Consider the following 25296-nt stretch of genomic DNA (forward strand, 5'->3'; position numbering starts at 1 on the left):
TCATGTTACTTTTTAAGTTTTCTTGAATTATGACATCCCTGCTTACTGTCACACATTTCTTAACTGGGTCATAAATCCTATACCCTTTCACATTTTCAGAGTAACCAACCAGTATATGTGGTTTAGATTTAATATCCCACTTTAATCGTTTTTCCTTTGGAATGTGCACCATGGCCTGGCTCCCGAAAATACGAATGTGACTAAGATTAGGTTTCTTATTAGTCCAAAGTTCAATTGGTGTCAAGTCTTGTAAGCCCGAAGCTGGTGACCTATTTCTAAGGTACACGGCTGTGTTTACCGCTTCAGCCCAGAACTTTTTGTCTAGTTTGGCATCAAACAACATGCAACGAGCCCTTTCTACTAGAGTTCTGTTCATACGTTCACTGATAGCATTCTGTTCTGGAGTATAGATATTAGTTTTCTGATGAAGTATACCAGCTTCTGCCAAGTAACTATCAAACAATGTATTACAAAATTCCAGACCGTTATCAGTTCTAAATATTTTAATCCGCTTATTCTGTTGATTTTCAACTAAAGCTTTAAAATCTTTAAAATATTTAAATGCTTCGTTCTTAGCTTTCAAGAAATAGACAAAAGTCATGCGTGTGTAATCATCAACAAAGATTAAAAAATACCTGCAGCCTCCAATTGAATTCACCTCCATAGGTCCACACACATCTGCATGAATGATGTTAAGTACTTCACTACTTCTGGTACCAACATGGTTAAACGGTAATCGTGACTGCTTCCCTTGGCAACACACAACACACGAACTTTTATCAACAACAGCTTTGTCAGTAAAGTCAATGCCCACAACTGCACCATCTTTCATTTTGGTGAGGTCTTTACTGTTCAAGTGGCCCATCCTTCGATGCCACAACTCACTTTTTCCACTGACAGTCGTTGAGAGCCAACAGCTGTGTTTATTTTCTACAATAAGTTTATAGACACCATCGACTAACCTTGCCTCTCCTATCATCTGATTTTTACTGTTGTAGATATAGCAATAATTTTTATTGAAGTCCACTCTGTTTCCATTTTCAATTAATTTACTCACAGATAATAAATTCGTTGCAATACTTGGCACGCATAACACGTCTTTCACTGTGATATTATATCTGCTTTTCGACGTAATCGTAACAATATCAACATCACCCGAGCATAATACAGCCATCACTCCATTGTTAGCCGCTGTAATTTCCTTTATACTCGTGTTTTCTGATGGATTCCGAATATTGTTCACGTTCGAGGTTATATGCACACTTGCGCCTGAATCTAAGTACCAATCATCTTTCTTGAAGTTTTCCCGTAAAAATAATGCAGAAAAACAATTTAGGTTGTTTGTCATCGCACCTTTCACTTGTGTACACTGATTTTTATAGTGCCCAATCTGTTTACAACGATAACACTTGATGACTTTCTTTTTGCTATTGTTAACATTTGACGTATCGCCATCTTTGTTGAACGTGTTTCCAATCTTACTGAATGATTTTGATCTTTGATCGATATGTCGACGCCCTCTAGTGTACAACGCTGTAGTCTCCGCCGAATCATCATTCCCGGACAAATCTAATAACTTGGATTTTACAACATCCGCCGTAATGGCGATCCCTGAATGTTCAATGGCCATGAGCATTGGAAAATATTTTTCAGGCAATCCTGCCAACATTAAACAACCAATCCATTCATCATTCACCACAAAACCCGTTCTAGATAATTTCTGCCCGGTTTCTATTAATTGAGTAATATAACTTGTCATTGAATCCGATGTTTCGAGACGTATTGAAATTAAATTTCTCAATAACATGATTCTTCTCGAAAAGCCCGCGTCATCAAACATCTGCTGTAATTTCTGCCATAGTTGTTTAGTAGTCTTAGCATCTTTAATGTGTACATATAACGAAGGATCTATGGTTAGAATCAACTTGGCTTTCGTCATAGCGTCTTCCGTAATGGCGTCGCCGGTTCCCTCAAGCTTGACAAATTTTGATTTTCCTTCAAGTACTAATAGGTTTTCAGCGGCAAACGCCCACTCGCTATAATTTTCTCGGCCTTTTAGTTTCGGCACATTTGCAATAAAGGAATTTGTACTTGAAGCCATATCTGTTGATCACACCACAACGCCGCGCCACGTGCAACAGGGATGAAAAATTTTTTTTCACCGTGATATATGACGCAATCACTCTCTAATCACTGATGCTAACTAAAAAAACTATAACTTTACAACTTTTGATAACTAATTATATGGATCTGGGCCCATAACCTATTAATAAAATAAAACAACGTGTATATCAGATTGCGAACAAGAGGCAAGTCTCTTTAATGAGCAAGAACGAATGAACCGATACATCAATCAATACAATTCATACAGTCACAAAAGTAATTACATTCTTCACTCTCTTACTCACTAGATAACGTAGGTTTCATTTGATGTACACAGATTAAAAAAACAACAATAAAACATTTATTTTATATTTTTATTTTATGTGCACAGGAAATACCCAATTATCATTACTTTTGGATCAACCTATACATTTAATATGAAAGATTTTAGCTTTTTTTTTGTTTTTTTGGTTTTCTGCTTTAATTACTTCGCAAATTTGGAGGGAAGTTCATTTAGAAACTGTAAATAGACCTCCTCATTGTATTGCACAATAAGGACGTCACTTCGAAAATCTACTATGAATACAAAATGTATGGGAAATAAATTGTATGGGAGCGTTTAATGTAACATTTTTGGTTATTTCTCGTTTTATTTTTAAAAATTTATTATGGCCATTTTACTCATTAGGTTAAGTACTTTCGATATCAGTTTAAAGTTTTTTGATATCTGCAATAGTTACGGAATAATCGCTTGTGCACACTTAACGATTACACCCTGTATAACATCATCCAATTTATTTATTTATTAAAGTAGCTACAAATCACTACCACATAATGCACTTTGAATTTTGCAATGTTGTACAACATCTGCAAATTACAAAACACAAACATAAACTCATTTCTAGAATAACTTAATAATTGTTATAATTTTAAGGAATAGCGAGCAATGAGCATCGTATATCAAATAGCATACAATAAGTATATTTTTAACCACCGGTGTGAAACGACGATTATGTTAATAATGACTTGGCATTTAGAGTGGACTTCTTATTTATGAAGACACCAGAAGCCAACAACCGTTGCGCCTTAGGTTTCAATCGAAATGATTTACATTTTACATGTTTTTAATTTTATCAACCTTTACCGTGTTAATTACTGAACGGTTTTTCATTAAATACATCGAAAGCACGATCGAAATGTACTTTTTATTAAACGCAATAAGCGTTAAATCGTACCGCAATATGATTTAATTTCATGACCATTTAAAAGATACAACGTTTTCAATTGCGGAAATAAATTTAAGAGTAGTATCTCCTTGTAGATTTAAAGTAAAAGAAAAACCCTAAACGTGCCCTTCAAAGGGCCTCCGTTTACCATTTCAAAATTAATAACGCATATGTAAAGTTATAGTTAAATTAATTTTGGTAAATAGTACAGATAAATTAGTTATAGCTTATAATCATAATATAAAATGATATAATTTAATCACCTGGGTACATTGAGTTACTATGTATGCCTGGGTATTTTATATGTATATTTATATGATACACATATTATGTATTAAAATTTGAATTATATTCATATGCGATTTTACTTTGAAATTTAACATTTAATATTATTAAGTATTAATTTATTAGTAATAGAATTAAACAATGCAGAATTGTGTAATTCGAATGTACAATAAAATATATCAATGATATTTAAACCTTATATTCAAGTAAATACTGCCTGTAATCGTATCTATAAAGTGATGATTCCAAATGAAATACAATTTCAAATAAAATATGACTTGCATGACGACTTTTGTATAACGAACTTACATCCTTATAATCGCTTATTACGTAATTACGTATGGGAACTTTGCATCTTATTAGTGTGTAGGTACATACAGTTGATTCCTACAGAGCAGAGAACAACGACGTCATAGCAGAGAATCATCATTTAACCATATCACTCAATATTGATCAAGAGTAAAAAATAAAACACGAAGGGTCAGTATAATGTCAATGTATTACCATTCCATACTACTAAGAATATTTCAAATCCAGTCGCAAATAAGAACAAAAACGTTTCAAGTATATTTTATTGAAATGCGTTGTATCTTGCATTGGCGCCGCCGTGAACGATTTCTTAGAACTTGGCTTTGCCATTGACATCTAAGCAACGTGGTGTTGTTTACATTCGCGGGCACGGCCGATGTTTACAAACAGTAAATTGTTTACTCTTGACAACGTGGTGCAAGACAGCGTCATACAGATTCAGTCGTCATGCTGCCTGAGTGTGACGTTCACACCTCTTTTGCGTCTTAAAACATCTTACGCATCGTGTTATCGAACACAACCTTATATTATTATTATGTATTACAAAAAACGTATTCAATGACACAGATTATTATTAATTTGTAGGTTATCTTTTTACATGGTCAAAAATTACGTATCACATTTTGTTTACATCTATTTGAAAGAATAAACTGAAATTTTGCGTTACGATAATTATTAGCTTCTAATTAAAAACGAGACGTCGACTGACTGGGATTAAATGTATCGATTTTCCTTTATTGAAATTCATATACACATTTTCATGGATTTGCTCCTCAAATACGACAAATACTACAACATCTCACAAAGTCACAAGTGTCTACCTGCCAAATTTTTAAAGAAAAAACTAGAAGTCATTACGCTTGCACAAGGTGACCTTAGTTTATATCGATGCTATCGTACGAGCGTACCAGATTTTTCTGTCTATGCTCTATTCATAATATCTATATATTTTGTGGAATTCACTTTGTCTATTATCAATAATAAATTTTCGTAGATACTTTTATCTATAATCCAGAATTGAGCTGCATTCTAACGTCGCTCGGATTATTTATTTCAACGATCAAACCGCAGAATAGTGACTAGCAGAGTAAATATAGAACATGCCAGTCTCTTACTAATTTGCGTTACATGTGCGCGTCACATGCTAACATCTCGTGTAGCAAGGTCAAGCAAGTTTGTGTGTGGTCGGTAAATGTCCATACTCGTTATAATATTCCTGGTTATAATACAATGGAAATATTCTTCTCCGGATTGTTTCATATTTTTTGATTTTCTTTTTGTTCTAATAAGAGATAATATTAAGTTGATAATAAGCTCAAAATTTAAATATTTTCCAAGTACAGTAGGCGCTCGATAATCCGGCGCTCGCCAATCCGGCACGCTCAGTAGTCCGGCACTTCGGGACTCAGACAGCCCGCTCTATAATCCGGCATTTTACATAGCTGAACGCCGGATTACTGAACGAAAACGTCACAAATGATGAACCTAATATGTAATTTTAATACATAATTAATTAATATTTTAATTAATTTATGTATTTTTTTTATAATAAATTCAACTTACCATTTTAAATATAAATAAATAAATAATAAATAAATAAATAAATAATATGAAGTCTTATTTCCTATAGTAATTCGATAATCCGGCATTTCCGACAATCCGGCATAGAGGAAAAATTGCCGGTGCCGGATTAGCAAGCGCCTACTGTACCTACCCGCTATTTTTATCGGTTAAAATTGATTATTCGTGGTAGGTAGGTATATCATTTTCGTTGTAAAGACGGCCATTATCTAAGTATATCACTCATAATTTTTCATTTTGCATTTTGCAGGAGCAGTAATTGCCTAATTGGTATTTACAAAATTGCTCTTTAATTTTTTGTTTCGTTAAACAGTAAATTTCGCGACGACAGTAAATCTTGAACAAAAAGATTTAATAAGATTATAAAACCTGTATGAAACTTTTTATACAGAATACAGAGGTAATTAAACGCGTGAGTCGAAAGGCTGCCGACGTCCGCGTCCTTGTGAGGCGCCGTGTGTCCTCTGACCATTGCCTATGAACGATTTCGATTGGTACAAATTGCGTACTTCGTATATGCTCCTAATATTCATTTAATACAACGTTATAAACAGTCAGGACACGTGTCTCTATTACGCAGCATATTGTATTGTTACTTATGTTCTAATAATTAATGCAAAAGCGTACGGTTTGTTTGTATACAAGCTCCGGGTGTTGTAAAGAAGCTCATATTTTTATGAAGATACTCATTAACGTAGCAATCATTCATTTTTATACATTGAGATCCATAAACGATAAATGTAATTGATATAATTTTATCTCTATTATTTTTGTTTTGGACCTTTGGAAAATTGTACTAAGTACATTATATAATTACAGCTGAAGCCTGAAGGTAGCGTAATACATTATCATATCGTTTTAAAATAAGTAGGTATTCGTTTATTAAATGCAATGCTTGCTTGCTTATTTTAAGATTTCTTCAAAATGTTTTATACCTAAGAAGTTCGAAGTTTGATTTGTGTCCTACTAAAATATGCATCGTATCATCGTTGTTATTCTGTTATCATTTGCGAGGTCAGAGTCGACTGGACTGGTGTGAGGCGTTTGTTTATTCGACAAAACTTGAGTTACATTGATTTAATCTCCATGAAATTTAGTAACCTGTGCATGTCGCACAGTACCTGAAAAAAAAAAATGGAATGAAAAATGAATTCAGTACTTGTTCTTTGGTGCTATAAAGATCTAATTTCCTTAAAAACGTAGTCTTTCAGGAATGTTGCTTGTGTTGTTTCTTTGCCCAAAGTCAAGCTTTACTATTAGACAAAGCTATATTGTATACTAGCGACCCGCCCCGGCTTCGCACGGGTGCAATGAATACACTACAGAAAAACTGTGAACGTTGTATATAAAAAGTAAAAACATAGCGGCCCGCTCCGGCTTAGCACGGGTATAAAATATACATTACCGGTACCGCCGCGCCGCAAACGCTACGTCCCGCAATTTTTAAATCTGTAATATCTTCGAAAATATTCACTTAAATCATACGGTGTAAAGGGCCATATAGATCTATATTAAATGAACAATGTATTCAAGGTATTTAATTGGTTAAGGATTAATGCTGTATTGGTTAAAATCGCTTCGAAAATTAGCCATTATTTGTCGTAAAAAGTACACTGAGAGAAAAAATTTCGGCGTAATTAATAACAATGTTATTAAATTGCGTTATTATCAAATTTTATCAATCCCTATGTATTTTTAATGAAAACTACAAAAAATTTAATTTCAAGTACAGTTTGTTAATTTCGTAATATAATACCAATAAACGGGTTTTATTAAATGTCGAAATTAATAGTCTTTACTTGGGATTGTAGGATTTTACATGTATTAATAAATATTCCTTGAATTTGTAGGTACTGTACTAATATCAAGAGGTACAGATTAGTTATGATTATAAAAGAGTTTTACTAAAATGACCGATTACAAAAAACTATAATATCTAATATGGCATTTCTTATTTCCATAATTCGTGAACTTGTAATTAGAACTAGTTTTATTTTTCCCTCAAGAAGTAAACTATTATTTGTCATTATAGTTATGGCTTTTAGTGTTTATATATACCATTTATTGGAATTAGTAAAGTTTACTAGTAACAAGATACATGCCTACTATGATCTGCCGGCGGCCGGAGCAGCCGGGACGTTGCTGCTCAATTGCTCATTTGCTTAGCGTCAGTGAGCGCACGTGTGTTTAACACACAAGTGAAAATAATTTGTGCAGTGCAAAAACAATTGAATGACTCGAATAAGAGAATACTCATGGATCAATTAACCAGTGAGGTGGGGATTGCAGGAGTATGTAACCCAATTTCGTGGTAAGTACCTAATCAAACTACATAAGTAGATAATTAGAAGCTAGATAGTTTTATTTATTCTTTGCACCCCAGAACACAGTACCAAACTATTCTTTGTCAGAACAGTCGATGTATTAATGTTCATAATATTACCTTATTCATACTTAAAGTAATTTGGTATATTGCGTTGTCTAGATGGAAGAGTGGATTCTGGAACACTCAGAATTTTAACCAACGATGAAATAAGTCAGTTGATCAGTAAACTAAAACTGTTCACTATTTCATACTAAATGTAGGAGAGTGTTTAATGTAAAATTTTCGGATACTTCACGTTCTATTTTAAAAAAAGTTATTATTAATGCCATTTTACTCATTAGGTTAAGTACTTTCGATATCAATTTAAAGATTTTTGATGCAATCGCCTGTGCACACTTAACGATTACACCCTGTAGATATGATGTACACTTATGGTCTTCTTTTAGTCATCATTCAAATCAGTGTTATTATTTTAGGTTCTGAAAACTTTGAAGTCGTCGATTGATGGTAGAGCAGTTGCGTAGTCGTGGAATTATCGAGAGGGCCCGTTCACATTCCTTGACAAGAACATCATCTTCGTCATCGAATTCTGATGTAGCTCCATTAATACGATTGCCAGCAGCATCAGCAGGTAATGTATATTTTAATGAAAAGCGAGTTTGTTTACTTTTACGGGTATTGCTGTTTTCAATTTAAATGATAAATGATTCCTTTCAGAATCCGACGAAGAATTAAGGGAGAAAGTCGCATGGCTGCGGAATTCCTTAGAGCCGTAGCACCTAGTGGAAGAGAAGTGGGTGGCCACAGCGGCATTGAGACTGAATACAAACTACTTGGCTGGTGGAAGTGTTGTTGCCTAAAAACTAAAAAACTAAAAATTCAGCATCGGTTGGGCAAGTTGTTTGTTCTCATGAATACTATCCCCAGGATTTTTTAGTTTATTACTTAAAATTATGTTGTCAATGATTATTTTTTGGTTAATTAGAATAAAGTTGTTTCAGGAAAATATCAAATTTTATTTATTATGTCCACCTATCTGCAAATGAAGATTTCGAACAATTTTTCTCTATTACTCATCTGAACAATTTTAAAAAACAATAAAGTTTTGAATTACATTAGTTATTAGAGCTTCGTATAATAAAAATAAAGTTGATCGAAATCATCAATATGTAAAAGTAATTAGTAACGTTACTAATTTACTATACTTATACCGCTAAATTTAAATACCCAAAAAAACTTTTGGAGGAGAATCTGCACATGAATATGAACAAATTTAATTATAGGACCGACTCTAAAAGCACAAATGTTAAGTAAAAAACATGATTGTTTTTCGCGCTTTTTGGAGTCGGTTCCATAGTTAAACTTGTTCATATTCATGTGTAGATTCTCCTCCAGAAGTTTTTTTGGGTATTTAAATTTAGCGGTATAGTATAGTAACGTTACTAATTACTATTAAACAGAATACTAGAAATTATATCACACCTCAATGAATTTCAATAAAAGATATTAATTACAAGTCAAAATTTTAATAGGGCCTATAAAAAAATACTGGTTATTACATCACTGCGTTATTATTTCCACACATTAAATTGTGAATCCTAGTCACAAGATTCTTAAGACAAGTAACAAGAGTAGTAAAACCCAAGAAAAAAAGTACTAAGAATAAAAAATATATTACGTGTAACCAATATATATGTTATTGGCCTTAATAAAAACATATTAACAGAAAGTATGTTGGATTACTTGCACTTAATAAACTTTACTCGTTATTAGTAAACAGGCATTTTTATTCCAACTAAACTTGGATTTTTGGCGTCAGTAAATGAAATAAGTAAAACTCGTTTGTAGCCGTTAGAGAACTTTAATTGTCCTAGGATTTATATGAATTTTATTAGTTCTTAATATTTTTTATTGAATTTTTTTCTCAGTGTAAATGACAAAAAAAAAGGTTATTGTGGGTTATCCATAAGAGATAGACATATACCATCGCGGACTTTTCTGTAGAGTGTAGACCTTTTCAATGTGTATAATAATTAGTACATCATTTTGATAAAACTCGTAGGGTTCAGCCTGCGTTTTCAATGTAAGCGGAAAAAATGTAATTTTTACGACATCACATTAGAAACCTCAAAAATAACAGTACTTCTCCACTATTTAATGGATGTTATTATACATATAAACCTTCCTCTTGAATCACTCTATCTATTAAAAAAAACCGCATCAAAATCCGTTGCGTAGTTTCAAAGATTTAAGCGTACAAAGGGACATAGGGACAGAGAAAGCGACTTTGTTTTATAGTTTACTAGCGACCCGCCCCGGCTTCGCACGGGTGCAATGCTGATACTAAATACACTACAGAAAAACTGTGAACGTTGTATATAAAAACGTGATAAAAATTAAAAACATAGCGGCCCGCTCCGGCTTCGGCCATAGATAGCCGGGCGGCCGGCCGGTACCGCCGCAAACGCTACGTCCCGCAATTTTTAAATCTGTAATATCTTCGAAAATATTCACTTAAATTATACGGTGTAAAGGGTCATATAGATCTATTGTAAATGAACAATCTATTCAAGGTATTTAATTGGTTAAGGATTAATGCTGTATTGGTTAAAATCGCATCGAAAATTAGCCATTATTTGTCGTAAAAAGTAAATGACAAAAAAAAGTTATTGTGGGTTATCCATAAGAGATAGACATATACCATCGCGGACTTTTCTGTAGACCTTTTCAATGTGTATAATACTTAGTACATTATTTTGATAAAACTCGTAGGGTTCAGCCTGCGTTTGCAATGTAAGCGGAAAAAATGTAATTTTTTACGACATCACATTAGAAACCTCAAAAATAACAGTACTTCTCCACTATTTTATGGGTGTTATTATACATATAAACCTTCCTCTTGAATCACTCTATCTATTAAAAAAAAACCGCATCAAAATCCGTTGGGTAGTTTCAAAGATTTAAGCGTACAAAGGGACATAGGGACATAGGGACAGGGAAAGCGACTTTGTTTTATACTATGTAGTTAGAGGTCCGCGCCACGCCGGCGTGCCGCCGCCGAGAGACCCCGGCGCGCCGCCGCCGCCGCCGGGTCACAGAAAAATTGGCGCCGAGTTCAAATTTTGCGCGCGAACCATGTGTCACGCACGCGTTGTTGTCTACAACACGGCAACGTCGCATCGATATAGTAGACAATGTCTACTATATCGATGTACTATATCGATATATCGATTATCCCACCTCAAAGGAAAGCCTCAATGAGAGTCGAAACAAACTTGTGTCTGAAGTCGAGTCTTCTTTCCAAGAAGTGTCGGATTGGGGCGAACTTAATCTTGTCGAGTTCAATCCCCTAAAGACACAGGTTTGCGCGTTCACCGCTAAAAAGACCCCATTTGTCGTAGAACATCGGTTTAAAAGTACTCCCCTTAGTATATCGGAATCCTCGGAGTTGAAATCTCGAGTGACGTTCAATTCCACAGTCATTTGGAAGCGAAGGCTAAATTAGCCTCGAAAAAGGGAGAAATAGGGAGTGCTCTGAGGAATTGTTCCACCTTTTACCAGCCGCACAGTTCCACCACTGGACCACACGCCGTAAAAACCAGTTCCATCCGCACCATCTGGATGGTTGGCGCTCCACCACTGTCCGCTTCACCCGTAACTTCCTTCCGCGTACGGTGAAACTATGGAATGATTTGCCACCTGCGGTGTTCCCGAACAACTACGACATTGGGGCCTTCAAGAAAAGAGCTTATTTGTCCATAAAAAGCCGGCAAAGCACCCTTCTAGTGTTACAAGTGTTTATGGGCGGTGGTGACCACTCAACATCAGGTGGCCCACCTGCCTTTGCTTGCTCTGACATAACATTGCCAATAAAATTATTGGCAATGTTTATAATTATCATGTTCATCACTAAATAGTTAAGCTACTTGATTTTAATAAAAATATTTTTTTTATTAAACTTAAAGAGAGATTTTTCTACTGTCCGCCCACCCCCTAATAACTTTAAAAATAACTAGCCCACGCCGGCGACGCCGCGCCGCGCCGGGTGCCGCACCCGGCGCGCCGCCGCTGGGCTTTTGGACTGCGGCGCGGACCTCTACTATGTAGTGATGATACTATGTAGTGAAGTGATACCGGGGCGCAGGCAATTATTCCGAAACTATTACAGATATCAAAAAACTTTAAACTGATTTTGAAAGTACTATCTATACCTAATGAGTAAAATGACAATAATAACTTTTTTTAAATAAAACGAGAAATATACAAAAATGTTACATGAAGCGCTCCCATACATTTTATTTCCCATACATTTTGTATTCAAAACAAATACATATTCGAAATGACATCCTCGATTTGGAATACCATTTTTTTCAACATCGAGCTCTATTTACAGTTTCTAAATTAACTTTCATTAACATTAGCGAAATAATTAAAGCATAAAATCAAATAAAAAAGCAAACCCTTTCATATTTAATGTTTGGAATAGTCATATTTCATACTAAATGTATGGGAGCATTTGATGTAAATTTTTTGGAAATTTCTCGTTTTATTTTTAAAAAGTTATTATTGTCATTTTACTCATTACTCATTAGGTATAGTACTTTCAAAATCAGTTCTGTAATAGTTACGGAATAATCGCCTGTGCACACTTAATGATTACACCCTGTATATTGCTATCGATATTATGTAATATTTCTTCGTTGTAATATGATTTTTTTATTATTATTATTTTATCATTATAAATCAAATAATTTAAAATAAGGCGCCATTCAATGCATGTGTATTGTGTGTGTTCTGTCCAAACTCCGTTTAGACAAGTATAGAACAATGTATATTGAAGTTATGTAATACAATACAGAATACTACGCTTGGCAGTATGAAAATTTATCATCTGGCGACAATTGCCGTTTAAATCAAGTCGAGTTTTACACGTGGATCAATTATAAACCAATAACAATTAGCATTTACTTCGAGAAACATACCTACTTCATTTCTCAATCGAGAACATGTTTATGCACAGCATGCAGTTTATAACATTTCAAATTATTTCTGTTACATTTAAGACATATAAAAAAATGTGAAAATTTGTGAGTGTAAATTTTATTTGATATTTGCAAAACGATACGGAACTGCATTTTCTACCGGCGACGGTAGCTAAAGAACCTTCATATTTCCAACTGCTTAGCGAACTTTGTACTATAACCCATTAAAGACGATAAACCATCACCTGCTGCTCATTGTCATTAAACAAATAAAGTATCTGACATTGCTTAACGAATCAATTAGCTTCCAGTGTTATGTGACAGGTATTAATTGATGGTATTTAGTCGAAAGCGCGAACCTATCTATACCTACTTACCATAGGTATTCAGATCAATAAAACACATAGGTATTTCCGCAAGTTCTCGCTTACCTTAAAACATGGTCCATATTGGAAATTGGTTAACCTTCGTATAAGAAAGGCGATTGACACAATGTTTCATCAGATTTCGCTCCCAATGCATACCCGAAATTAATACGATTCGAAAGTTAAACCCGGAACACTTCCTAGATCACTTACGTAAATGAGATATTTTATTTTCATGAATTTATAACGTGCGTTTAAATCGGTTCCTGTCTAATTTGGAGCGCGTCTTATATTTTTAACCCGTAACTAACTCGCGATATAAATAGACATGCCATTCTTACATCTGGTATACTGAACGAGTTCTTATCGTGATGTCCTTATAAAATTATCACCGCGAAGCTCACAGCCCACTCGATGCCCGTCACCGCGTCCGTGAACCCTGCGCAAGAGCATTCCATCGTAAAGTATGACATTTTACTGATATTGCGCGTCTATTGCTCGTTTGACATTTGTAGCGTGCGCCAACCTTGCTGGACTCGCCTTTGAAGGGCGAACTGCTTAATAAATTAATAGTTTTATAGTTCATACCTGTATTTATTTTAAATAGTACAGTATTTAATTATTTATACTTATTTGAAATTATCTGCTTTAATTAAGACAGGTTATCAAATTGACTAGCCTTTCATGGACTCGTATCATAGATGCAACATGTATGAGTCATTAATGTAAAGTAATTAGCAATCCATATAATTTCATCATAATTCATAATATACTTATATCTACATAATATGTATACTTACACTAAGGTGTGCTTTTACAAATAATATCCTTAAATCGTATCATATTTTAAGATTTAATTTTAACAGAACCATACTATGTAACTATGATATGAATGCCGGTTATAACGCTGTCTCAGATAATGAATTTTTGTAAAGCTTCCTTTGCAACTTTGAAGATACTTGTATGTTAAAGGTACTGTATATTATTGAGTTTGTTTCGCAACAAATAGAAAACAAATTAGATGCTAAGCGTGAAGTTTTTAATAAAAACAGTTAATGGAATTTAAAATGTAGTGTTTATAATTTTATGAGTCAAATATAAAATTATAAATCTCAGAACTGGAACGCTGTGACCGCTGCGTCGCGGTCGGTAAAAGTTGGTCGTAATCACGTCGTAATCATCTCGCTACTCGCTAAATATGTTTAGATCACTGTGTAACTGCTTGAGAAAGGTTACGGATAAAAGGAAGGTGTAGCGATGCGAGGATCCCGGTCCGATACAATATAATGAATCGTTATTGTGCCGTATCAACGTCCACTTAACCCTGACACATTATCCTTGCGATGTACTACTTCATGACCGGTTTACGATCTATTTAGTGCGTTCGTTCACCGTTACTTAGCGAGTAGAATATACACTATACATGCGGTTATCACGTTTATTTTCTCGCTTTGCGCTTTATTAAGAGCTAGCTGACGCATTAAGAGAGGTCATTCAACCGCCCAGCTGCAAGTAGCTATTCCGTGGACAGCGTCTTAATGACGAACTCGAAACTAACTAAAGTGCGACGAGTTGGCGTAATTGTATTCTGTTTACTTTTTAATTCGTTCCGATATGCGTGCGTATAATTTTGATACAAATATAAGTATTAATTGCCGCGATAATTACTGACAGTGATTTCGACACTGAATAATTTTAATTGCTGTAATGTATGTACAAAATTAGTTAACGTATGAAGGTGCGTGTCTATGTCTAGTGAGTAGATACTAGTCGTAGGTGCCCACCCCCCGGCCACCCGCCACGTGGACGCAAGCAACAAGTGGTAAGGATGTAAGGCGAGACAGTGTATCGAATGTCGATAAATCCAGAATGAGGCAATTTAAAACGTCCGTCCGTTGGTCACGTCGCATATTAAAAAAAAAATTGTAACGTCATAAGTGAATAACGTAGTTGAAAAGAATTTATAACGGAATTTATAGTAGATGTTTGTTATAAGGATAACATATTGCAAATAATTAAATAAGTTTTTATTACTGCTTAAATATGATGTTCTCTGTTTTATCCTCAACAAAATTATCACATACAAAAAATATTATTTTTAGATTGTTATCTGAATTTTCCGCGTTTTATTTTTTGTACAAGATAGTTAATATACAGTAGACATAATCACAAATTTAACAGTATTTTTGCAATAATTCCATCGATACAGCAAATATTGGTCATCTCTAGGCAGCGATTCGTGTGGCGTGCGCATGCGTATAACCCCTCTCACCTCTTGCCTTCGGAAAGCAGCTAACCGCGCCGTATTTTTCCACTACGAAATCCCCGTTTCACATTCTAGGCCATTTTTTATATAGCTCCTGACTATCTTGCACGACACGTTTCGTCTTAATCTGCGTCTTTCTAAAATTGTGTAGTGGCGTAATTACGTATGGAAAATGTTAATGAAGCATATCCATTACATATTGAGATAAGTGGCTTTGTCACCTCTGCGATGGGAAGGGGTACATACATTATACATATCTGATTAGTACTTAATGATAATAACACGCAGTGGCATTTAACTATACGTACCTAACCAAAAATAATTATTCGAATGTGTTTATAAGAATACTCTCGCAGAAAATAGGTATTGGACTTTAGGATTTTAAGATTATAATTCTCTATAAGTAATATAGTTACTATACGAGTTATTTTGGTAATTTAGTCTTCTAATAAATTATGTGGGAGAGTTAATGTATTTTAAATTTCCCAATGCCCTTGAAACCCTCTTGTATCATGTTTATTACGTGTTGTATGGCCTACACTTTCGCGGCAATAGCAAGCCTTTTACTCGGCCTTATTGACAAAAATGGTAAGTGAGAGTGCCCATGTGCAATTTTAGTTTCATTATTTATCCCTTTCAATGTAAGGAAATTATATTTTAGTAGCGAAATCTATATATATAAAACTCAAAGGTGACTGATATAGTGATCTATCAACGCACAGCCCAAACCACTGGACGTATGGGGCTGAAATTTGGCATGCAGGTAGATGTTAGTACGTAGGCATCCGCTAAGAAAGGATTTCCCGAAATTCTTGCGGGAACGGGGAAAAACGGGGATGCACGTACAAAGTCGTGGGCGGAAGCTAGTAAGACATAAAACATTCGAGCTGTAGACACTGAAACTGAAGTCTTGAGTAATATATTATAGTTCGAAGTCAATACATTTTTAATTTTTATCATGTGTACAGTGTAATACATACGGTCTACATAAAAGTAAGGAATTTAAAAAGTAAAACTTAATATTCTGAGTTCTGACATATTCATTTCAATTTAAAAAATTTATGATCCCAAGACAAATTATAAATGTACCTACACAATATAATATAATATTATGAATGTAGATATTAAAAACAAAACAAAAATTTAAAAACACATAATTTATTATTGTTGTATGACATTTAAAAGGTAGAATGTTAGGTATCTATAATTTATGTAACGGCAGATCTATTTGTTATACTTCTATAATTAAATGTGTGCGTTATATAATCGAAGTAAATAGTACTACAGACTATCTACAATCAACACTGCCGCGATATTTGTAAGTTGGCAAGCGCAGGTGGGTTCTTAATTATTATAAATATAGTATGAAAAACATGTTAATTGAAAAAACTACTTCAAAAATTTAATAAGAAAATACTTAAGTACAAGACAAAATCATGATCAATAAAATTTTGTTTGCGATTAGTAATAATGTTTTTCAATGGAGTTCATTCTCTGACAAATCTTGTAGGCTGTTTCTTAGCTAGATGCTCTTATCTATTTTTTTGCGATAATGTAAACTCCGAATTGTGAACATAGCGTTGTTCAGGAATGTACAAGTCATGTTCACGATGCTAAAGTAAGATCTTTCTTTTTTTTAAGATAATTTTTATTTTATTTTATCATCAGAAACCACTCGGCATGCTTTCACAACTTCCTGAACGTATAAATCAAACCACCATTGTTTATATTTATAGAACACATCCGATCCTACAAGTGGACAAGGTCGTTACTCGTTATCGAATATAACATAACCTAAATCGTTAACAGTATATAAACACAGTATTACCAATTACCATATTTAGGAAATAATATTGTAATACTGTGATATAAATGTTTATTGTCTATTCATAATTATTGTTTACTCACATTGTGTTGCTAATTAAATTAATGAAATATTTTATCAAATCTTACCTTGTTGTAAGCAAGCTCAGTAAGTACTCTATTGTCCATCCATCATATCATTTACGCTACAGAGAAACGTAAAAGAAATGTTGGTACATAAAATATATTAAATTCATACCTACAAAACAATAAAAATCCTTTTGACGGAGTTGAGCAAAACAGAATTGAATTTAGAGTTCTATAGGGAAGTCGAATTAAAATTAGATTGAGAGATGAAAAAGACCGAGACAGGTGAAATTAAATGCTAAAAACATGAAAACGGTACATACGTCTAATTGTCAAGGTTTATTTTGAACTAGGTTACCGCCCGCGGCTTCGCCCGCGCAGTCAAAGAAAAACCCGCATAGTTCCCGTTCCCGTGGGATTTCCGGGATTGCGTCATTTTCTCGGGATAAAAAGTAGCCTATGTCCTTTCTCGGGTATCAAAATATCTCCATACCAAATTTCATGAAAATTGGTTCAGTAGTTTAGGCGTGATTGAGTAACAGACAGACAGACAGAGTTACTTTCGCATTTATAATATTATTAGTATGGATGTATTTAAATTGCATTACAATTATCAAAGTTCTTATTCTCAGTTCAAAGGTGGGCGGACAACCCGTAGTCATGGCAACGTGACTGAGCATCCATTGCTTTTATTTTGTAATGTCTTTAAGAGCCAACAAAACGAGAGAGAATTCAAAATTAGGTTTTCCTATTACACTGGTCAACAATGATTTTGTTGCCCTGGATGTGAAAGTGGTTTCGAATAATTTAATGCATATTATATATAAAACTATTAATGGTTTTGGTAGATTGGCTCTAGTTTTTTTTTAATCCTAATTTTCTTATTAGACTCTAAAACACAGCATGAAATAGAAGGTATATTTGTTTAACATCATTTATTTATTACAAAGTTTTACTTATTGTTTTGTTTTAGTATTTCATTAATTCAAATGGATATCAAAATAGAGAAAAATCATTAAAACTTATGAAATAGTACAAGGAAATAGATTTTATAAGCTTCTCTTCTTAGTTAATTTTGGGACAATAGTTTTGTTATGGACCATCAGTAATCTGCCATCATGTGACGATCCCATATACCCTGATACCTTTATTTCATAATTTTTACTTCTTTTTCGATGCGTTCTTCCCGTTTCTCACAGAAATTTCGCAGATTTACTGGAAATCTATCCAGGAGACTGTGGGGAAAGTGTAGCTTTATGTTCGTATTTGCTCATAAAATAATGAAGTTTTTTTAACAACTGTTGTGCAATTTCTTTATAATTTGGTGTTTTAAATTTACCTTAAATAACCAATACTATATCTCTCCATAATTTACATTCAGTATCAGTTATAAAATTTTGTTAAATTTTCATCTTTTATCAATTTTCGACACGCCCGTCGAAAATTGATAAAAGATGAACTCGATACAAACCGAACATTGTTGTTCATAAAAATGATTTTTTTTACAGAAACCATTTATTATTCTGATATTCTACAGTCAGTTTTATAGAATAGGGTTATGTCTGAGCGAATAAATGTGCTGAAAACGTAATTCACCAAAAATAAAAACACTTGTTATTAACCCGTATTCTGAAGGGCCGTAAGAAAATTTAATATATGAAAATCCAAATTAAAAAAAAAAAAACTAGAGCCAATTAAATGTGGGTGTGTGTTTTAAATTTCATGTAATGTGGGTTTTAAATTTCATTAATCAAGGCAATCTAGCATGTTAGTAAATCTTAGTAGTAAATAGATATATCGTGTTAGGAATAGTCAAATGGCAAAAACAGAAGCCTTATAAATGTTTCTACATACACTGTACACATATCCCAGTTACTTGTGACTATTGAGGTTATTGACATCATAAATATGAAATTGTTTTTAATATGCTTTATGAAATGTCTTCACAAGGTCTTCACTACCTATCATTAAATTTATTCAGGATTTAAGTAGAGTAGTAGGTAATTTTACTTTTGCGGTTTGTCATTTATGTATCTGATTTCTTCAGTTTAATACCGAAGACAAAACTAAATAAGTACCTTATTTATTATTGTGTAAGTATAATTTTATCAATTTACAAAAAAATGATGTAGGTATGATGATAAATCATAACGTTTGTTTACTTGACATATTACTTTTATTTTAAAAAATATCCCTCTTTTAATAATATATCTTGTAACTATTTTATTCCCAAATTCCAGCGATCGTTATATTTCAAGAATTAAATCTTACAGAAAAATATATTCCCCGAACATGAAAATATTTTTATACCATCTGACAGTTTCTTTTTGTCGGTATTCTGTTTGTCAAACAAATTCTTTCTCGGTACGCAATCACGGAAAGTAATAGCAATTAATTACCCTTGATGGGTTTTATATTTTAGTTTTTCATATTAAATTAAAAATTCTTCGAAATTTCCTTTAAATTAATTTAATAAATTTACGCAATCTGAATTAAAGAAGATTCTTCAATCCGCCATTAATCCGTCCGAGTCGATGTAAAAAAGATCGTTCTAACAATAACACGACCGTGAAATTCCCTCGTACATATTGCCAAATATTTGTAAACAACGATTCACGATGTTCACAACCCCTTTGTACGCTCAAAGAAAATAAATCTTATTGATAAATAATATTATCAGATTTCTTAAGTCCTTTATGAATGATTAAAGGTTACTGAAAATAAATTTATGATGTAACATTTAAATGAATTGTATGCTTTATCATTTACTAGCTTTCCGCCCGCGGCTTCGCCCACTTTGTCTAAAACATAATAAATTATATACTAAAACCTTCCTCTTGAATCACTCTATCTATTAAAAAAACCGCATCAAAATCCGTTGCGTAGTTTTAAATATTTAAGCATACATAATTACATAGGGACATAGGGACAGAGAAAGCGACTTTGTTTTATACTATGTAGTGATGTAAAATCAGTAGGTATAGGTTGTACAGAAAATTGCATCACTTTAAAAATAACAATATCTGGTATTTCCCAGTTTCCACTATAATTTACTTTGTATTCATGAACTATTTATAAGCATTAGGTATGATTTAAAACGTAAAATAAAATACCTGTTATTATTTTGTTTTAAAATTAAACCGTCTGTAACAGGGGGAGGGAGGGTAATTAGTCACAAATAAATTGTTTACAATTATTTGGCACGCTCTGTAGCCCAAGCGGGTTGATTTAGATATTATAAATTATAATATTATGAGGTGTTGATACAATCGGTATTGTGGGTGTGACATCGATTGTAATTTGTTAATTATAAAACGTATTTATTATTTCAAGACAAGGAAAACGCATTTGTCTAGGATTTTTTTAAACCATGAATTTTCGCTACTATACAAACTTAATACAATTCGACGACTGGAGGTTTTTAAAGATAATCAAAAGCTCGACTACAAGCACATATTAACAAATACATAAGTAATATGTCAATGGTAGTACCGTTGATATCTTCCAACCCGCACTTGCCCAGCTTGGCGGTTTATGACCTCAATCCTCATAAGAAGCCTGTGTCTATGTAGTGGAAACAAATAATAAGGGCTGGTAATGTCGATATGTATCCAAAATAATATCGAATTTAGCCCTAATCTGCAACGTATTTTCAAACTTACAGTTACCTTGTTAAACCTACGTAAAGTTCCGAAGTACTATTGTATTAAACGTAAACATTAAAGTGCATTATCCTTACCGACAAATACACTTGCACGTGTTACAAACATGTAATATAACCCGAGCGATGCTTGCCACGAACTCTCACGCTATTCGTAGTACTCTTATTTATAGGTATCTAGTGAGACTAAGCGCACGCGCAAGACAAGGTTGGACTTAGGACTTTATCTGTTCGGAGTAGTAGTTGTGTAGATTTTCCTACCTGAATATGAAATATGAATTTATTTACTTAGTAGAATTTTTTATTTTTCAAATTTTATTTTACATATTTTTTTTAGTATATATTTGGTACAAAGATAAATAATATCGACTACACCACAGAATATTAACACACTTAAAATAAGTTTGAAGCGTTTACTTAGAACCTACCTAGGTTATTCATTACCTGTTTGAATAATTTTAATAATGTTTTCTATAGTTTCTATTTTCAGATTTTTGTTTCTTACTTTTTTTTATAATTATATAAAATAAATAAAAAATCTTTATTACTTTAGTACACATGAAACACACATTTTACAGGTTTAAAATTTTACATATTACTTACAGGTTCTTTAGGTTAAATTTTAAAATTCATTGGTTATGGTATGGTATTTTAGTTTTTTATCTAAGATATTAACGAGTATTACGTTTATATCTTAGATCAGAAGTTAAAACATGACAAAAACTCTATCGTAGAATTAATTTAAAATCATGTCTTCCGCTAAACCGTGGCGACGCGCAGACGTCTGCAGAGGATTATTTTAAAATTGCACATAAATGCTATAAAATAATTAATATTAATATAATATTTCTTACAATTCTTCCGTTCTATCCATTTATTCAATTGATGTTAATTAGCTCTAAGTGAGATAAAGTTTTTATGGACGTCTGTGTATAGTAACTTTTCAAGGATTTTTTATTCTAAAATTATCAGGCTTTTTTCGATTTATTGTGAGAAATTTAAGAAAATCGTGAGTGCACATGTATTAGTTATCAATCTCATATGGACGTCTTCTTTCTTATTGGGATTATAATTTTAGTAAGCCAATAAAAGAGTGTATTTGATAATTCATCAGCTAATATTCCTATGTATAAAGATTCTAAGGTTTTGTATAACATGCGCACATTGCACATGGCACATGGCACATGCGGGTGACCGCGTGCGCGGGCAATATCAATAGGCTATTTGACAAGGTTTTGAAAACTGTCTCAAATTATTAAGATACGTTTATAGAGCACACAAAACACATGTTTCTTAATTTTTTGTAGTTATTCATTGAGAAAATGGAAAATAAAAACATGATATTCAAATATGCCGCCAAAACACAATTTTGAAGAATATGGCGTCTCGCGACCATAGTGACGTCACAGCGGCGTAAACATCAACTTGATCCTAGTACTTATTGTTCGTTTTTGTTTTAATTATAGTATAATTAAGTTAATCTGTTTAAAAAACAGAAAATGAGTTCTTATAGGTGGTGTGTAGTTCCTGGATGCAGAAATACAACTATTAAAACCCCTGACGTACTATTTATATGTGCTCCAAAAGATATAAAAATGCGTAGAAAGTGGTTGCAGTTAGCTCGCTGAAATCCAAGTGATATTAGATATTGTATCAATTAAAACAGTTTTTTTTTGTGAAGTCCACTTCGATGTAAGTATGGTGTTGAATACCTAGTAGGCAGTTTATTTTATTTGCAATACATAGTTTAAATCGTCTCATTACTTACCTGCTTAAGGTAAGATAATGATATGCATATAAATTGATGATGACGTGTTTGTATTGATATTGAAAATAATCAATACAAACGCGTCAATCCTATAAACTGGATGGCTGAAATGAAAAACAAAACAACAACCTTTGATTATATACTAAAAAATGTATACTTCATAATTATTGTGCAATTGTGATTCCTGTTTGTAGGCACATTTAACTAAAAAGGTACCTAATGAATGACGATTGAAATATTAACTTACGTAGCTGTTTTTACATTTCTCAATTCAGGAGCGTAAAAATCTGGGTTGTTTTTAAAGAACATGCCAATAATTATAGCGTCCACTTAAAGGTAGATTTCTACTGTCTGCTTTTTCGAAATAAGGTTCCATGACAAACAAAAATAACACATAAAGAACAAAACTGATTACAGACACCTTGAATCACAAGAAATAAGTTATACAAGAAACAAAACCAAAAGCGAAATTCAGCAACGACGTGAGTAAACGTTGGGATCACTTGTTATTTACGCCGCTGTGACGTCATGGCAGATGCAGCCAATCATGGATGTTTTCGGTCACGTGGTAATTTTAAAAAATATGATGTTTTTCTCGACGATTTATAAATAAATAAGTTATTATTTATATCATTTATTAATTTAAATCGCTTCAAAAACCTTATATAGATATATATTATATATAGATTACACAAAAAAGTAATTTATTTTTTATACTGTCAAATAGCCTATTATGATTAGAAACTTTCAGAGGTTTCGTTATAGATCCTAACTTTGCATTAGAATCCGAATTTTGCATCATTATTTTAATTTCAAATTAAATAAAGCTTAAGTTTTAAGTAAAATTATATCAGACATTAAATATTATGTTTCGTATAGACAGTTTTGCTAAAGCTCAATCAAGTGTTTTATACCTACTTACTAGTTTTAGTTCTTTTCGTATGTTTGACAGGTTCCTATGATGTTTATATTATCTACATTGTAAGCTGTATAACTTACACATGAGAGAAATCATATTTTTTTCCGAGACTGTCGATATAAATCTGGAACCGGTAAGCAATTGATATCAAAGATTACTATTTTTTTTAACTCTTTATTGTACACCAAATAAAACAATACAAAAAGAATAACAGCAAATAGGATTATTGTACAATAGGCGGTCTTATCACTAACAAGTGATTTCTACCAGACAACCTGTGATCAAGGAAATGCTGGAAGATTATAATTTTGGAGGTGTAAAACAAAGCAAGCGCAACTTATAAAATAAGTACCTATAGATAAAATAATAAATAATATATAACATATTATAGATAATATACGTATAATAAACATACATACATACATATAATAAACATACATACATAAAAATATATTTAGTATGTGAGTTACAAAATAATATAAATACAAATGACTTTACAGCGAAAGATAATAATTTTTAACCAATCTATCAAATGAAGATATTGTTTGGTCGTGTTTTATTGTGTTAGGTAAAGCATTCCAAAGATTTATAGCACGTACTGTGAAAGAAGAATGATAGAAATCTGAATGATGAGATGGAATCAAGAGAGAGATATTATATATTGTAGATCTCGACACAAGGCTATTGGAACAAAGAAATTTAAATCTCTTCTTTAGATAGATTGGTGTTCTAACATCAAATAGCATGCAGTAAAGAAGATGAAGAATGCGTGCATTCCGGCGAAGGCGTATACCTATACGCCTTCGCGTTTACCATTTCAGTTTGGTACGGAAAGAGGATACATGATCATATTTACGCAAACCGGATATGAACCGAGATTATGCAGAGGTTTTGAACACGTTCAAGAGCATCTAATTGATTTTCATTAAGGTCGGGATAGGCGCAGTCACAATAATCAAGGATAGGGTGGAGCAATGATTGTACTAGCTCAACTTTAGTGGGAATTGGTAGGACATTACGTAAACGTCTAAGTGAAGCGAAAGAGCTAAAAACTTTTTTCGCAATTCCTGTAGCTGTTGTGACTAGGAAAGTGTTTGGTCCAGATATATGCCAAGGTTTTTAACAGTGGAACTGTATGGAATAACGTTCCCATCAACAGTAATCTTAGGAATACCAACCCAGTCAATTTTGTTAATGAAGTGACGACTTCCTATTATGATGGTGTGAGTTTTAACTGGGTTGATATTCAAACCATGTGTTTTGCTCCATTGGATTATTGAAGACAGGTCTTTATTGGTTTCACGTATAGCATTGGGTAGGTTCTCAAAAGAAGAGTGCGTGTAGATTTGTAGATCATCCGCGTATAAGTGATAGAGAGAGGAAAAGTTGTTTGAAATAGAATTAATAAATAGGGAAAATAAAACGGGAGACAGTACGCCACCTTGAGGAACACCAGCAACGATATCACACCAGGATGAATAGGAATCGTTGTTGTAGATACGTTGACGGCGTCCTCGTAGGTAACTATACATCCAATTACTTGCAGATTTTGATATATTTAGAGAGGATAATAAAGCTAACATTATGTCATGATCTATAGAATTAAATGCGTTGC

General features: G+C 33.1%; 1 protein-coding gene and 1 long non-coding RNA gene across 4 annotated transcripts in view; both read left to right on the forward strand.

Annotated features, from left to right (window-relative positions):
* foxo (forkhead box, sub-group O) overlaps positions 1-25296 on the forward strand; it is a 118131-nt gene that overhangs the window by 19198 nt on the left and 73637 nt on the right. The window lies entirely within an intron of this gene.
* Positions 7180-8857, forward strand: LOC149485184 (uncharacterized). Of its 2 annotated transcripts, XR_016316132.1 has the most exons (3): positions 7180-7815; positions 8307-8461; positions 8548-8857. It is a non-coding gene; the product is annotated as an uncharacterized LOC149485184 (long non-coding RNA). The 2 variants fall into 2 exon arrangements; XR_016316133.1 differs by lacking the exon at positions 7180-7815 and having other exon boundaries at positions 8096-8461.

Source organism: Colias philodice, chromosome 10 (assembly GCF_061535455.1).
Source record: "Colias philodice isolate Cphi_HAF_F1 chromosome 10, ilColPhil1 Martin Lab GWU primary, whole genome shotgun sequence".
In the NCBI taxonomy this organism is placed as follows: domain Eukaryota; kingdom Metazoa; phylum Arthropoda; class Insecta; order Lepidoptera; family Pieridae; genus Colias; species Colias philodice.